This window comes from Tamandua tetradactyla, chromosome 14, assembly GCF_023851605.1.
Source record: "Tamandua tetradactyla isolate mTamTet1 chromosome 14, mTamTet1.pri, whole genome shotgun sequence".
Lineage (NCBI taxonomy): Eukaryota > Metazoa > Chordata > Mammalia > Pilosa > Myrmecophagidae > Tamandua > Tamandua tetradactyla.
In genome coordinates, this window is record NC_135340.1 from 68,339,668 (window position 1) to 68,357,612 (window position 17,945).

The 17,945-nt window shown below is 37.7% G+C and overlaps 1 long non-coding RNA gene and 1 other non-coding gene across 4 annotated transcripts in view; one reads left to right on the forward strand and one right to left on the reverse strand.

Annotated features, from left to right (window-relative positions):
* The window catches only part of LOC143655162 (uncharacterized), a 603,365-nt gene that overhangs the window by 537,487 nt on the left and 47,933 nt on the right, over window positions 1-17,945 (forward strand). The window lies entirely within an intron of this gene.
* LOC143656599 (U6 spliceosomal RNA) lies at window positions 8,174-8,280 on the reverse strand. Its single transcript, XR_013162516.1, has one exon. It is a non-coding gene; the product is annotated as a U6 spliceosomal RNA (small nuclear RNA).

Sequence of the window (17,945 nt, forward strand, 5' to 3'; positions counted from 1 at the left end):
ACATTCATTATTTGCAGACGACATGATCCTGTGCTTATAAAAAATCCTGAGAAATCTATGACAGTGCTAATAAACAAATTCAGCAAAGTGGTGGGATACAAGATTAATGTACAAAAATCAGTAATGTTTCTATATACAAGTAATGATATAGTTGAGGAGACAAAGAAAAAATTCCATTCAAAAAAGCAACTAAAAGAATCAGGAATCTAGTAATCAACTTAACCAGGTATGTAAAAGACTTATACACAGAAAACTACAAAACATTGCTAAAAGAAATCAAGGATCTAAATAGGTGGAAAGACTTTCTGTGCTCATAGACAGGAAAGTTAATTGTTAAGATGTCAGTTTTACCCAAATTGATCTACAGAGTCAATGCAATAGCAGTCAAAATTCCAACAACATATTTTGAAGACTTGGAAAAGCTAGTTATCAAATTTGTCTGGAAGGGAAAGAGACTTTGAATAGCTAAAAATACTCTTAAAAAAAAGAAGAAGAAGGGGAAGTGGGAAGACTAACACTTCCTGATTTTAAAGCTTATTATAAAGTCAGTGGCAAAAACAATGTGGTACTGGCACAAAGATAGAAGTATTGACCAACAGAATTGAATCAAGAGTGTGGAGATAGACCACCAAATCTGTGGTCAATTGATCTTCAACAAGGTCTCCAAATCCCTTGAACTGGAATCGAATAGTTTTTTCAATAAATGGTCATGGGAGAACTGGGTATCCATTGTCAAAAGAATGAAGGAGGACCCCTACCTTATATCCTATACAAAATTAACTCAAAGTGGATCAAAGACCTAAATATAAAAGCCAGTACCATAAAACTCCTAGAAGATAATATAGGGAATCATCTTCAAGATCTGGTAATAATGGGTAGCTTCTTAAACTTCATACTCAAAGCACAAGCAATGAAAGGGGAAAAAAAAAGATAAATGGGAGCTCCTCAAAATCAAATGCTTCAGAGCCTCAAATGACTTTGTCAAAAAGGTAAAGAGGCAGCCAACTTAATGGTAGAAAATGTTTGGAAACTGTATATCAGATAAAGGTTTGATATCCTGTATACATAGAGAAATCATACAACTCAGCAGCAAAAGAATAAACAGCCCAATTATAAAATGGGCAAAAGAAATAAATAGACATTTATCTGAAGAGCAAATACAAAAAGCTAAAAAGCATATGAAGAGATGCTCAACTTCATTGGGACACTTATTCACTGCTGGTGGGAATGTATAATGGCACAGCTGCCTTTGGTATCTCCTCAGAAAACTAAACATGAAGTTGTCCTGTGACCAGGCAATGCCACTACTTGGTATATACCCAGAAGAGCTGAAAGCAGTGAAATGAACAGACATTTGCGTACCAATGTTCATGCAGCACTGTTCACAATTGCTTGGAAACAATCCAAGTGCCCCTCAACAGATGAATGGATTAACAAAACGAGATACTAACATACGATGGAATATTGTGCAGCAGAAAGATGAATTAAGATTCAGAAGAATATGAAAAGATAAATGCATCTTGAGGAGACAATATTGAGTGAAATAAGCCAGACACAAAAGGATAGATACTGTATAATTTCACTATTATTATCCTTGTAAAGGTAAACTCACCAGCTTATAAGGTAGAATATAGGGGACATAGAAATACACAGAAGCTAGAGATGGGTGAACAGTTAACTAGTAAGGGAATGGATAGACGTCATGGTAGTTCAATAGTGGGATTATAAGTACTATTGCCACATTGAAGGGAAATATGATTGAAAGGGGTTGTATGGAGCCATGTGTCCCACCAACTAACACTGCAAATAGAAGTGAGTTCTTGCATGACTTCTTCAAAGGTATGAATCTTAAACAAAGAGTCAATAATAAAGGGGTATAAGGGGAAAACTACTATTGCATGCTATGGCCTGTAGTTAACAGGAAGACATCAATGGTACCACAGCAATCCAGGGGTAAATAATTGGGTAGGAAAGGACAAGAGTTAAGGGGAGGTTTAAATTTTCTATTTGTTGAGGGTCTGTTTATCTTTTATTTTTATCTTTGGAGAAAAAAATTGTCTAAAATTGAGAGTGTAGATGCTTGCACAACTAAGTGAAGATAATGTGAGACATGGATAGTTTATTTTGGACATTATCTATGATGCCCAATGGATGGAGGTGACCAAAGGATACATGGGCTGAGAAGCAGAAAGGTAAACCATGGTATATACGTATGTTATGGTCAGGTTCATGTGTCAGCTTGGCCAAGTGGTGGTACCTGTTTGTCTGGTTGGGCAAGTGCTGGCCTGTCTGTTGCAATGAGGACATTTCCTAGAATTAGATCATGATCATGTCAGCTGCATCCACAGCTGATTCCATTTGTAATCAGCCAAGGGGAGTGTCTTCTGTAATGAGTGATGCTAAATCTAATCACTGGAAGCCTTTTAAGGAGGATTCAGAAGAGACAGGCTCTCTTCCTGTTTCGGCTGGTGAGCCTCTCGTGTGGAGTTCATCCAGACCCTCCACTGGAATCGTCGGCTTCACAGCCTGCCCTCCGGATTTTGGACTCTGTGTTCCCGTAGTCACAAAAGACACTTTTATAAATTTTATATTTGTGAGTGTTCCCTGTTGATTCTGTTTCTCTAGAGAACCCTAACTAATACAACATATAACTAATTATTGGGCATCTACAGAAAAGAACAATGCTGTGAGGCAGCAAGGAGGTGAATGAACCTTTATGTTGTGCAAAATAAGCCAGAAACAGAAGAACAAATATTGTATGGTCCTTCTAGAAAATACTTATAAGAATTAAAATTCTTATAAATTTTTATAAGAAAATTGTACGCTCTTACAGAAGTCACATTTAGTCCGGAGTTGTGTTATTTCTAGATTCTGAGATGCTGTGCTATATGTTTATAGCCTGGTATTTTCCTAGAACTTTGGGCACCTATGTGACACTTCAAACTCAGAGTTGGAGTTTTGTAACTCTGAAAGTCAACATTGCTGCATAACACAACTATCTAAGAAAATAAAAAAGAGGTCAGGCTTCAATTAGAGATACTAACATACCAATCTGGTTGGGACTAAGGTAAATCAGAATACAGGACAAAAGACAACATTGTTTCTATTTTAGAGGTTCACCTACTGTATGAGACCAAAAGAAGAAAGATTTATTTTGTCCAAAACTTAAAATTTCTGTAGCACACAATCTAAATCAACTTGCCTGGTGTCATGGTAGGGACAGGTGTCAACTTGGCCAAGTTGTGGTACCTGTTCATATGATTGGGCAAGCGCTGGCCTGTCTGTTGCAATGAGGACATTTCATAGGATTAGGTCATGATCACGTCAGCTACATCCACAGCTGATTCCATTTGTAATCAGCCAAAGGGGAGTGTCTCCTGCAATTAGTGATGCTAAATCCAATCATGGGAAGCCTTTTAAGGAGGACTCAGAGGAGACAGATTCCATTCCTGCTTTGGCTGGTGAGCCTCTCCTGTGGAGTTCGTCCAGGCCATCCATTGGAGTCATAGGCTTCGCAGCCTGTCCTGTGGATTTTGGACTCTGCGTTCCTACGGTCACGTGAGACACTTTCATAAATTTTATATTTGCAAGTGTTCCCTGTTGGTTCTGTTTCTCTAGAGAACCCTAACTAATACACCTGGGTAGCTCATTTACACAAACCAAATACATGGAGCCCAGAATGGGAATGAGAGCTTGTAATTCTATATAGCTTAATATCATACCCTGATACATTCCAGAGTATGCTGGGTAAATAATTAGAAAGTATTGGCAAAGTCTATTGAGTGACAGGAGAAAAAATATGGAACCATTAAACTTTCCCACCTGGGCAACCCCTGATACTCTTTCAAACATTAGGGACTCTCAAGTTAATAGGCCAAGCCTTGATCTAGAGTCTTGCTTTTATGGAACATATTTCTGTAGTGGAGAAGTTAAGCCTACCTATAATTATGCCTGAGTTATTTCTAGAAAACCGTTTTTGTTGCTTGGATATGGCCTGCCTCTCTCTCTCTCTCTCTCTCCCTCCCTCCCTCCCTCTCTCTCTCTCTCTCTCTCCTTCTCTCTCTCTCTCTCTCTCTCCCTCTCTCTCTCTCTCTCTCTCTCTCCCTCTCCCTCTCCAAAGAAACTCATTCTTTCCCCTCTACATAGGACATAACATCCAGGGTTGAAAGTCTCCCTGGCAATGTGGACATGATTCCCAGGGATGAGCCTGGCCCTGGCATGGTGGAGTCGACAATGCCTTCCTGACCAAAATTGGGAGAAGAAATGTAACAAAATAAGGCATTAGTGGCTCAGAGAGTTCAGATAGAGTCAAGAGGCTATTCTGAAGGCCACTCTTATACAAGTTTCAGCTAGATATTGCACATTGCCATGGTTTGCCAACCCCCAACCCACTTCATTCCTGTTAACCCTAAAGAACACCTAGGGCTCTATCTGGGATTCTACAGATGTTTCATGCACTAAGTTTGCTTGCCAGAAACCATAACGTCCACATAGTTCCTAGGTCAGATAAGTCTGGAAACACAGAGGGGACAGCCTCTCCAAGAACTTCAACTAGTTCCATCCCCCTATCCCATATTGTCAATACCCTTTTTCAACATGAAAAAATTAGAATGAGAATAGCCTTAATATCCTTAAAGATTGGATCAAGGGAGAAGGAGCAGTTATAACAGAGAAGACAGGATTTAACAAATGAGTATGACTGCTGTATCATTATATTTTTATTTCTTTTAGTCTCCAGTGTCTTGGAGCACCTAGAAAGATAAACCTCAAATTGTAGATCTGTAACCCATACCAAACTTTGCAATCTGTTCTATAAAAATTTGTTAACTTTTAAATTTATGCTTTTTTGCATACATGTTATATTTCACAATAAAAATGTTTAAAAAATTAAAATAAAACAAAACAAAGTAAATCTGAGGCATTTAGCTAAGTCCTTTGTTCCCAGAAGAAGGAGAGTCAGGATTGAGAGCAAATCCTGGCTCAATCACAGTTGACTTTAAGCGATTTACTGAACTTCTCTGAATTCATGATTTCTCAGTCTGTAAAGTGGAGATTAATGGTGTGAAGCTTAAAGGAGAGAATGTAAAGCAAAGGTCCTTTCTGGGTTCCAAATAATATATACTGTTTACCAGTTGGGCAGCCATTACTCCCTTCATTTTATAAATAAGGAACTGATTCTAGAGATCTTAGGTAATTTGTTCAGTGTCAATGACCAGTGAAGGTCTTGGTTTGACTTGAAATCCCATTTTTTTTGAGTCCAAATCCCTATCTTCTTTACATTTTTAAAGATCGGAACACTTTATTTATATTAAATTGTCGCCTAAATCCTATATGCAAAACAGAAAAAAAAAGAAGCATCTTTACCCTGTTACTAGCTCCCAGGCCTCTGAGGAGCAAAGTTTAGAAACCTTTACCTTCTGCAGAAATACTTTGTGGGGAGCTTACTCCTCCACTCTCTACCCTTATTGACCCCAGCACCCACAGTGAGTTATCGTTCAGAATCTGATAAGAGGTTAAACTAAGAGGGAACATCAAGATCCTCCAAGTTTTGTCCCATTCCCCTCAGAGGTTAAGACAACCCCCAAAAGATATCTTGAGGGTTGCGGAAATGTGTAGTTGAGATCCCAGCCAATGCAGGCGATGCTTTTATGGCCTCTAGAAAGTCTCCTCTGCTACTTCTCATTGGTACCACTTGTCCTCTTGACCTTCTGGCAAGCTGTGATTCTTTCTATTTCAAGGGCAAATGGAGAACCTGGAGAATTATTGCCTGGTAAGCAATCAGCAAAGAAACCAGGGTTCAGAAATAGCTTTGTGCTTCCAAGGATGGAAGAAAAAAAAAATATCCTAGTCAGGCAAATAGCTCAAGGTCAGGATGTGGGCGTCTAGCATTTCTCACTGCAGGGCTGGAGACCTGTAGAGCCAGAAAGGTTTTGCAGACTCAGTGGCGGTTTTAATGATGGCAGTGCTGCTAAAGCTTGGACCCTTACTTTGTAGGTTTATAAAAAGCAGATTTCTTTGTTTCTCAAATTGTACCTCAGCATTCACTGAGATCAGCAAACTTCTGTCCCATAGCACACTACAGGGAGAAAGATTTGGGGACAACCTGAGACATATCTTTCCCCAGAAGTTTGTCGTCTTAACATAGAGATTCGTATAGAGTGCTGGGAAGGTGGGAAGCCCACTTGAGAAACCCATTCCAGAAAGTCATAAAGAGACTTTATGTGTCTTACTGGACTTCTGGAAAATAAGGGGGCAATCTTTGCCACAACCTAGTTCTCTGTAGTCATTGGAGAGGACAGAAGAGAACCCTGTGGGGCCTCCTGAGGCTCCACATTCAGGAGCATGGAACAGGAGCAGGGATCTTAGCGTTTCCCAGGTAGGCCCCAGGCCAGGTGATGGGACACCCAACCAGGGAAAACAATTGAACTATGGGTAATCAGGACAAGCTGCTGCTCCTCCAGAGGTCCTCAGTAAAGACGATGACCCAGGGAAAGTGAAAACTTCCCCTAACCAATCATGTGGAGACCTCCATATAGCAGACCACTCCCATCCTCAGATAGAAACAGTCTGAGCAGGGCCAGATAGAGGGTGAAAATTTTAAGGAGGCACGCCCAGGGTCAGGCACGTTTGGATCACCACTTCTCTCTCCTTCCCATAGTTCTGGTCCTGTGAATCAGAATGTGGCTGGGCAATCTCCTTGGCCCTGGTCAAATAAGAAAGAGATTTCTGCCTCTCCTACCCTCTTTCCTGCCCCAATACAGGGCTGGATCTTAAATGAAAGAATGGGCTTGAAAGCAAAGCCGTTCTCCACCTCCATCCCCTTGGAGGCACAGACCTAGACTGTATAGATTAGAGCTGTATGGGTATGAGAATACCTACTCCTACTCCACTGTACCCCTGTGAGGATAAAATGGAGAAGGATAAGCAAAACACCCAGCATTATGCATGGAGCTTAGAAGAGCGTCAAGAAATGCTGGTTGTTTCCCTTGGTCTTCTCTCTGTTTCATGAAGGAATGGAACTTTTCATAGCATACATGTGTGAGTGTTTGTGTGTGATGGGTGTGTGTGTAGCTAAAGAGTAAACTAAGAGTAATCTTGGAAAACAAAGGACTGATGAGGAGGAACTCTAAAGATAGAAACAACAACATGCACCAGCCTGTGTAGAAGCATAACTTAAATTTATAAAGTCAAGATGCATCCGAACTGAGTGCTTAAGTTTAAGTGCTACCAAAAACTGTGGGCTGGGCACATAAAAGGGCATATTACTTTATTCAGTAGGTAGTAAATCCATGGATCTCAGGAAGCTATATGGATGAGACGAATACCTTATTTTTAAGATGTCTGGCTATAATGATTGAGGTTAGAAATACAGCTGGTTCTCATGAAAACTTGTAATTAATAGAGTAGAAATCATCTTTTCGGAAGTTGATGTCATGGAAGTCAACCTTAGTCTCCTACCATCGGGGGACTGTCAGGGACAAATTCCCAGTAGTCTAAGGAAATGGCCCCTTATGGTATTTTAGAAACATTTATGTGCCTAAGAAAACTCTAGGTTTTCTTTGTTCTTTGTCCAGCTACTTGGAGGAAAGCATCTCCTATATTTAAACTATTGTGATTGTTCTTTGTAAGGAAAGGAAAAACAAGAAGAAACTAGCTAGAGGCATTGTCATAATACTGAGTATATTAGGAGGAGGAATGAGCACCTGCACAGTAGTGACCAATATATAAAATGAATCACGTTTTTTTTTTTTTTTTTTTTTTTTTTTTTAAAGGAAAGACAGAGAGAAGGAAGGAAGGATAGAAGGAAGGAAGAGAGGAAGAAAGGGAAACATTTTTTTTTTTAAACATTTTCTTGTTTTATTGTATTTTGTTTCTCCGTTTTCGTTACATGGGCTGGGGCCGGGAATCGAACCGAGGTCCTCCGGCATAGCAGGCAAACACTTTGCCCGCTGAGCCACCGCGGCCCGCCCGAATCACGTTTTTTTGATATCACGTTATGAAAAAAATCATTATTTATGTGAGTAGAGAAATTAATTTCTTTATCTTGAAGTTGAGATTCAGAATTTTCCTTTCTTTTCTTCACCCAACATTTTCCTGGGGGAAGGTTTTTACCATAAAGAGCTTTCTTGGAAGTCTAATAACACTCTGATTATGATAATAATGGTATTTTTTTTTTAACATGGAATGCTTCACAAATTTGTGTGTTGTCCTTGCGCAGGGGCCATGCTAATCTTCTCTGTATCGTTCCAATTTCAGTGTATGTGCTGCCGAAGCAAGCATGATAATAATGGTTTTTACGCCACAATATCAATGGATTTTTTTCCAAAGGAGATTTTATTTTAAAGCTATTTTTTTTTCAGATAAATTCAGCCATAAATATTTATCTGAAATAGGACATGGGAAGTTAATTATTGCCCTTTAAAAAACTAAGAGTTTAAAATTCTCTGTAGTCATATTAGAACACTGAAATGAAAGCTCACTAGAAAGGTGTTTGAAGAAAACCTTTAATGTTTATATTAAGTAGAGTTTGTTGATCATTTCTTTAAAGTAAGGCAAAATCAGATATACGTTCTGCTTCAGATTTAGTTAGAAAGTGGATCATCCTGTTTTTTCTAATGAAAGGTTCTCCAAAGTTTATGGAAATGAATAATCTTGTGACTTAATTTATCCAGTATTTCCTAAATTACCGTCAATTTACTTACATTATAATGAGAGAAAACATGTTTATTTTATTTCAGTAATATATGGGCAGCTAATTAACACCACACTCAGCTGAATCAGGGAAACAATGGATCTAGTGAATGCATAAGTGACACTGAAAATATTTTCTATACTATTTCTTTCCTGGAATATGATTGACAGTGAGACCACTTGGCTACATACACAAACAGTGGAGATGGGAAGGAGAGTGTTGGCATTTAACACAGTTTATATCTTCCGTTATTGTATTTCATTTTTTAAAGGGACATAGGAATCTTATGAGATTTCTATCACTGCTAAAATTCTGCTACCAATTCCCCACATTTTATTTCAACTTGATATAGGGATAAAATTTGAATACTCCTTAAGATAGAATAAAGTTGAAAATTTGTAAGGACAAGCATCCTTTGATAAATGGAAGAGATGCCACTCCTGAAAAGGAGTGTCTGTATATTTAACACCATTATTTTAGTAATTACAAATACAATCCCAGAGGTCAGGATGGAAGGAATTTTCTATGGTTAAGGGTCTGTATGTGTGGGGCAGATCATGAGAATGTGTGGAGAAGCAATTTGGTAGCTGGTATAGAAAGGAATTGGGGCACAGGGGAGGCTTATAAAGTGTGTCTCAATTTTAAGAGCTTGGAGCCAGTGGAATCCTTCCACATTCTTCCTATGCAGCACATATCTTCCTCCAATTCAGATGCTTATCCACACTCTATTTCTAATGCCAAGTACTCCTGGGATAAAGAAAATCATGGAAGGAAACTTTGAGAGTTATTCATCTCCTTAAGAAGGAAAATGCCTCATAATACCAACTAGCTGTTTTTCCATCTGCCAATGAAAACTGAATTTCCAAGCAGACCATAACATAGTAGGATCCATAGTATGGATCTCTCAGCACTTTTTATCTACTTCTTAGAAACTTTCTCCCTAAAAGGCCCAAATGTATTTCTTTTAACATTTGTAAGCTCCAACGGAAAGATTCCCCGCACTCTCTTCAAACTCTGATTCCCTCTTTTGCAAATAAATCCCAGCACATACTATCCATTGTCAAATGTATTTCTGATTGCTATTAGGTCCTGACACAAAAAGCTGATGGGCATAAATACATAGGTTACATGTTAGCATAAAGCACAACACTCATAAATGAGAACAGGTCTTCCAGGCTTCTAAGGACCCTATGCCTTAAATTAGGCATCAGCATCTTAATTGTGTCTTTTTGTTCTTCTAGGTTTTGGTTTGATAAAATTTACCAGGAAATAAAGAAACTATTACTACATCTTGCTTAGGTCAATCATAAATTATGTAAGATGAATGATATAAGACAACATTCAAAAATTATGATATTTCAGCCCTGTTATAACTCTCTAGTTGTTTCACATCACTTAGATGTAAGATACTCTGGGCTGTTGCAATCCAGGAATGAAGCAATCAGTCTGGCAGACTTAGATTTTCACAGCATAATCATTAGGAGGGTAGCGGAAGGTCTACTGACCTACAGGAGGCTTGTTTCCCGTATCTCTTTGACATGATGGTCTCGTTTTGTAGACTATAGTCTTGTCTCTTTAGTGCAGACTCAGTAATCCTTTTGGACATAACTCACTTGATGAGACTTTTCAAAACTTTTGAAAAGTTCTTCAGGGGAAGAACTTCTTACTAACAGGATGGTTTGAATCCTATTCTGATTCTTGGGCTTTTTTCTCTTTCCTGAAATGCCCATAGAAACTAACCCCGCAGAAAGCAAGTACCTAGGAAATGTCAAGTTGTGTTTTTTCCCACCTAGGGAAAAAATTAGTCTCCCACTTGCTAAACTATAGAAATACTAGTTTGCTGTATATTCTATAAAAACTGTGTGGTAATTCTCCTTTGTAATAAGTTAAAATTATTGTTTACTCCCTTATGTCTTATGAAAAAGCCCCATAATTTGTCATTTCTATTGACCTTTCATTTGGTATAGTTGTGTAAAATGTAACAGGGATTCACAGTTATCAATGCTCATACAGATTTTATACTTTGAAAATTCCACCAGAATCAGTGCCTGCAGAAATGACCTTTTGAAATGCTATTCATAATCTAAATATTGTAAAGTACAGTTGCATTTTAGCTGCTATTGTTTTAAACTCAATGATTTACTTCCTACCTTAATGAACAGAATTCACAGTTCACATCAGCATGTTACAGGCCCTTAAAAGTCCTACAGCAAAGAAATCTATTAAATTCTGTTTGTCCTAGTCCTTTCCAAATGACTATGGAATGTCTTTAGATTCTGAGGAATTGAATGTTCCATAAAGTCCAATGTTGGAAATATTAATTTAAAGTGATTATTGGTAAAAACAGTAACAACAATAATAACAGATATGTCTGATACCTTTTATCTGAATGGCATGGTATGCTCTTAGCTGAATTTGCCATCTTAATTAATAGTATAGGATAGCTTTATGTTAAATCCTCAGCAGAACCTCTAGCTCTCTAATAGTTGTCTCTATAAAAATAGAAAAAAATTATTTTTAGACAAGGCATGTTTCTAGATATTCTGACCTATATCTTCAGACAGGCAGCATTCTAATCACCATATAAATATCAATTCACTTAAAATTCATAACCATCCTATGAAGTAGGTACTACCCCATTTTATAGATGAGGAACAAAAACAGAGAGGTTAAGTAATTTGCCCAAGTCAACACAGTAAGTGGTAAAGCTGGGTTTTGACCTATATAGCTGAAGAATAGAATCGGTTCCTCTCCACTAAAATGTGCTGGTTCTCTTTGGCCGTTTCACCAGATTAATAAAGGTTTCATACAACTATTCCTGTACTGCACACACAAATTAATCTGAGTCTCTGGGTCCCAAGGAGTGAGTCAGCAACCATGCATAGAAGGAAGAAAGTCAGTGACTGGAATTCAGTATAACTTCTACTGCTCACCTTCACTGAGTTGAATTATAATAGTGTGGTAGCAACTTTTACCAAAAAATCCATTTTCTGTTCCAATTTTTTTTTCCTAGAACTTAAATATAGCTCATGTTTAGCCTCTTTATTTGCAGCTAATAAGAGAGGAAGGGCGGTAGAGTGGTTGAGAATAAGATTCTTTGAACTGAGTTATAATTCTTGACTGTCACTAATTAAATGGTGATCTGAGACACACTATTTATCTTCTCTGGGTCTCAGTTCCCTCATCTGGAAAACAAAAGCTAAGTGACTTCCAAGACTCTGCCCAACTCTATAATTATATACAAGGAATTTATTTCTAAATTACTTTTTACATTAAAGGCAATGAGAACTAGAAGATTGGAGTCACTGAGTAATGTGGCTTTTCCTATCAGTTAGTGCTCCTACTTCTTGGAGTGGATTGCAGAATTCCATGATTAAGGACATACCCTGACTGGGGAGGTTATGATGAGGTGCCACTGAAGGTCCTTGCCTCTTGCTTTCTTACAGGCAGTTTCTCCACAGTTTGGTATCTATTCAAGAGAAACACCAACCTAGGATAATTCAAGATTAACACTAATTTAGGATCCTCCCCAAGTTATGAGCCCATGAACAAAGGACTCGGTCTTATTCATCAATATATCGCCAGCAGTGCAAGACACAGTGGACTGCACATAGTAGGGACATGATAATAGTGGTTAAGTTAAATCCAGCTAAATTTGGGAGATTTGTTTGATGAAGCATTTAGTCAGCTGGCAATATTTCTTAGAAGTCCAACAGTGGGTCAGCAACAAGCGGCTGAGAGGGGATATAAAGGAAAGGAGATCCTTAGTTTAGTGGTCATTTTAGTGAAGAGGATATTCATGTCTGATGCTCTATTTACTGAACATGTGGCTTGCTCTCATCTTCTAATTTTAAAAATCCACCCCAAAATAAAAGCCTTGGTAAAAGTGTCAAAGGCTAAAAGAAAGACTATAAATCCAAATAGGAAATTAGAATTCAGGATTCTAAACATGAATGTCTTTGATGGAGGCCTTAAGACTTATCCTCCAGTATATGACAGAGGGACAGGATTGAGTCCCCAAATAGTCCTACTCTTTACAACAAAAACCCCCAGTGCTGTACTTCCTCCACCGTCAGAGACACTAATGAGATTGAAAGGGCTATACCCTATTAAGAGACTCTCATGGCAACCCAGGAGAAAAATCTGATGCCATTCTTAGAGACAAAGAATCTAAGCTCCTTGGTCATACTCTGCCAGAAAATTTAGGTTGGCCAGTTGTTCTGAAAATGAGAAATGAGATCAGATAATTTTACAAATGGTAGAAGTATCTCATTCAAATGAAAAGGAGTTGAATGTAAATCTACATTTTCTTCATGAGAATTGGAGTTTATTAGTATAATTCATCAAATTAGGAAGCAAAGTTGATTAGAGATATTTGATTGAAACTGCATTGATTAGCGACATGGAAAAATGTTATAAATCGAATCAAGGAAAACATCCTTCCACATGGGAAAAGCACTGGGTTGACATTTAGAAGACAGCTGCATCTTACAGCAGCTCTCTCATTTAACACCCGGAATTATAATTTACTGATATTTGACTTACTTAAGCATAAAATTTGGAAAATCTATCTTAACAGTGTCTGAAGAAGATTACTAGTAGTTTCCTAGGAAAATATAAATAGCAAGATCTTTCTACTTTTATGTGATGTGAAGGTAGAACAATAATCATAGGCAGTTGCTCAAATTAGATATTTAATCTGAATAATTCAGGCAAGAATCATTCCATTGTGATCTCAATAATACTGTGGTTCTCCCTCCTTTCTTACCCTTCTACATGCACATTTCAAGTTTCCTTTCCATTCTTGTGTGTGCAGAGACAGCCTTTATGGATGAAGGAAGATGAAGCATTTGTTTTTAGAAAATAAAATGCTGCTCTTTCGCTCAAAACATTTTCCCCTGGAGAGGCTTTACAGATCAAACATATTCTTTTTCACAATTGAACCAATCCTTGCAAAAGCTGCAACTGCAGTTTTTGATTTATTTTGGCCTGTGATGAAAGGCAAGCACTTTCCAAACAATTCCACCAATGGTCTCACTAGGGAGAGTACCCCTGGAGGAAACAGGGAAAACATTTTGAAGGATGGAAAGGTGCAAATATGTTCTCCGTTAAAATTCACTTTCTGTTGGGATTCCGTCATTTGAAAATATTTGCAATGTCTTGTAGGATTTTTAAATATATACAGCCATCATGTGCCTTAGCCATATTATATAGTCAATTACTTTCTGCGGTTTTGAAATCTACTTAGATTCATATCTTCTAGTTCAGGCTGGACATTATTCACATCAAGGAAAAGTCTTTCTACTTGCCAACACCCATACATCTATCATTTGCTGTCAGTAATTCTGTCCAAATACATCCTGTTGATGACCATTTCTGCTCTCACCTTAATTCAAGACAATATCGTCTCTGTTTGAACAATTGCAGAGGCTCCAAAAGAATCTTCCTACTTCCCCGCTTTTCCTACTTTAAAGTTTAACCTTCCCATAGCAATCAGTTTTGAAAACTTAAATAATTGTTCATTACCGCCCCCTACCCCAGTGGCTTCCCATCACATGTAGAGTAAAATTCCAAGTCCTTACAAAGTGCTGTGGGACCTTGCCCCAGCTTCTCAGACTCCATTTCCTACTATTCTTCCATGCTCTCAGTGTACTCTTGCTCTAGCCGCTCTGATCTTCTTTCCATTTCTCAAAACCTGCCAAACACGTTCTGCCCCAGAACCTCTGGGGCTCCCTCTGCTTGGAATCCTGTTGAACCAAGTGTTCTCCTGGTCCTTGCCCTTACCTCATCAGGTTTCTGCTCAAGGCACCTCCTTGGATTAGGCTTTCTCCACTCCCTACCTCTCTCTAGTTCCTCACCCCACCTTATTTTTTTCCAAGAGCATACCAATACTTGGTGTTAAATTTATTCATTTATTTTATTGTTTGTCTCCCAAACTAGGATAAAAGCCCCCTGAGGACAGGGATTTCATTACTATGTTCACTTCATATAGTAGAGTCTCAAAAATATTTTCAATAGACGAGTAAATGAATCTACTTGATGATTGCTACCATGCCCTTCCCTGTATTGTGTCCTGGCCTGGGAAACTATCTAATAATTAACTCTTGTCTGGCAAACAAATATTGAAGACAAAACCTGGGGGTAAGTTGGAGATTCTGATTGTACTTTGGTTTCCTCAGTGCCTCAACTGGAGAAGGAAATAGTTTTCTCTTCTGATACGAGCTGTTTACCATCCATGAAGAAGGAATTATTGTGATCCAATTCCACTCTGATGCAGACAGCCCTGCGAGTGGGTGGGTGCATTTAGAATGTAGTTGGCCAATCAGTGACCTTGAAACAAAGCACTGATAAGAGAATGCTGCAGACTAACCCACAAGCTGTAGCTTCACTTGGCCCCAAGTTCCAATAGGGCACGGTAAGAGCTTATAAAATGTAAGCTGTCAAGTGAAGCTTGTTTGTGTAAAGCATCTTGTAAAATTGCCTACATATATTAAGTATATGGCAGCTATTATTTGTAGTTTTCAAAGGGTCTTTGCAGAACTTGATCCATTTATTCTAAGGAGTTGCTTGGGTGATTATTGATGATTTCATTTGTCTCAAAGATATGAACTAGATGTGAACTCCTTGAAGGAAGGGATTAGATCTTACTCATATTGTGATGTTTCATAGAAATTCTAGAACTGAATAGCTATATTTAAATAAGTTAGCTAGTTAAGAATGGTGCCAACAAGTTCCTTTGTCAATCATCATCTGACTATTTAGTTGTGTCCCGCTCCACAATTACCCTAAGAATCCCAGTAACTTCCTACAGCAGTGTTTGGCTCATTGCAGGCACTCATAAACATTTGCTGAATACATTGAATTAATAAATTGAACAAAAACTTTGTCCTAGAGAGGTAGAGGTAAAGTTAAGTGAAATTATATGAATGAAATGGTATAAATCCACCATGGCTGTGGAAAGACGTGTCAAAATCATATCCTAGTGATGATGGATCACCTTTGGGGCAGTAAAAATCTATCTCTGTGAACCATGGAAAACAGCTAGAAAACTTTTTTCTTCAGTACAGCTCACCAATGGCCTAGGATTTGAAGATGACCACAGATATTTTCAAAGCCCTTCATTTTTAACCTTTCTTAAACTTTATATTTAAAGTGCATTTCTTATAGGCCACATGTAGTTGGGTCTTATTTTCATAAACATGGCAATCTCTTTCTTTTAGACTATTAAAATTTAATGTAATTTTTAATGTGGTTGGACTTAAACCTACCATTGTGATATTTATTTCTTTTCTTCATTGTTTCTTTTTCCATTTTTTTCCTGCCTGAGTTCGGATCTCTAATCCAAAATATTTTAAATTCCATATAATCTTCACTACTGGTTGAATAATTTTACCCCTTTTATTTAAAAATTAGTGATTTTCCTAAGATATATAATAGACATCTTTAATGTATCATGTCTGCCTCTAAAAAATTATATCACTTCATGGGAAGTATAGAGTGTAATAACCTTATGATAGTATACTCCCAATTATTCCCTCCCATCCTTTGCACTATTATTGTCACATATTTTACTTTTACATATGTTATAAATCCCACAATATATTGTTATTATTTTTGCTTTGGACAGTCAATTATCCTTTACAGGATTGAAATAATAGAAAGTCTGTTATAGTTACTTCAATTTTTAAGCATCTGAAGATTTTCATTTCTTTATATAGATTCAAGTTTCTATCTGGTATTATTCCTTCCTGGAATTTTCTTGTAGCTCAGATCCACCTGCATGAATTCACTCAGATTTTGTTTATCCCTAAAGTTTTTATTTCTAGCCCTCATTTTTGAGAGATGTTTCCATTGGGCCTGGCATTTTGGATTGACAGTTGCTTTTGATTTTTTCTTTCAGCACTTTAAAGATATCACTTCATTGACTTTTGGATGGTATCGTTTCTGATGAGAAGTCTATGAATTCTTATGTTTGTTCCTCTGTATGTAATATGTCTTTTCTTTCTAACTAACCTTCAGAATTATGTCTTTATTTCCGATTTTCAGCAGTTTGAGTTTGTCTAGGCATTTGTTTGTTGTTTGTTTACTTTGTGTTTATTTTGCTTCAGATTGTCTAAGCATCTCTGACCTGTGGTTTAACGCTTTCATTATTTTTGGGAAACTCTCAACCATTATCCCTTCAGATACTTCTTCTGGCCTTTTCTCACTCTCTTTTCATTAAGGAAATTCAATTACAGGTATGTTAGAAAGCTTAATATTTATTATCCCACAGCTCTTGAATGCTCTAGTTATTCTTTTTGATTCATTTTTCCCCTAGGGTTTCAGTATGGGTAATTTCTACTGACCAAACTTTAAATTTACTAATTTTTTTCCCTCAGCTGTGTCCAGCCTGTGGACAAACCTATGAATACTTTTTCATCTGTAATATTGTCTTTTATTTATTTCATTTTCATTTGGCTCTCATAGTTTCTCCCTCTCTACTGAAATTCTCCATTCATTCACGCTTACTATCCACCTTTTCCACTATCTCCTTTAAAATATTAATCTCAGTAATTTTATTGACAAATTATCACATACACACATTCTATACATAGTGTACAATCAATGACTCACAATCTCATCACATAGTTGTACATTCATCACCATGATCATTTTTTAGAACATCTGCATCACTCCAGAAAAAGAAATAAAAAGAGAAAAGAAAAAATCTCATACATACCATACCCTTTACCCCTCCCTCCCATTGACCACTTGTATTTCCATCTACCCAATTTATTTTACCCCTTATCCCCCCATTATCTATTTTTTCTCTCTCTATATTTTTGCTCATCTGTCCATACCCCGGATACAAGGAGCATCAGACGCAAAGTAATCTCAGTAATTTTAAACTCCTTATCTGATAGTTCCAACATCCAGGTCACCTCTGAGTCTGGTTCTGTCGATGTCTTTGTTTTTGACAATGGATTGTTTTACTGAACATTTTGTGCATCTCATAGGTTTTGACTGATTGCTGTACATCATGTGCAGAATAGTAGAGGCTGAGGGAAATATGGTTGTACTTGCTAAGGGGCTCACTTTTTCTTCTGTCAAGCCACTAGTGTATGTATGTTTGTGTGGGGGAAGGTTGAGTCAATGTAGTAAGGAGTAGAGCTGGGTTTGTTTTTGATGTGGCTAAGGCTATTGCCAGGGGAGCATTGGACTGTTGTTGCCTTGTGCTTGGAGTGAAAGCTGGGGAGCAAGAGGGTTTTTTCAG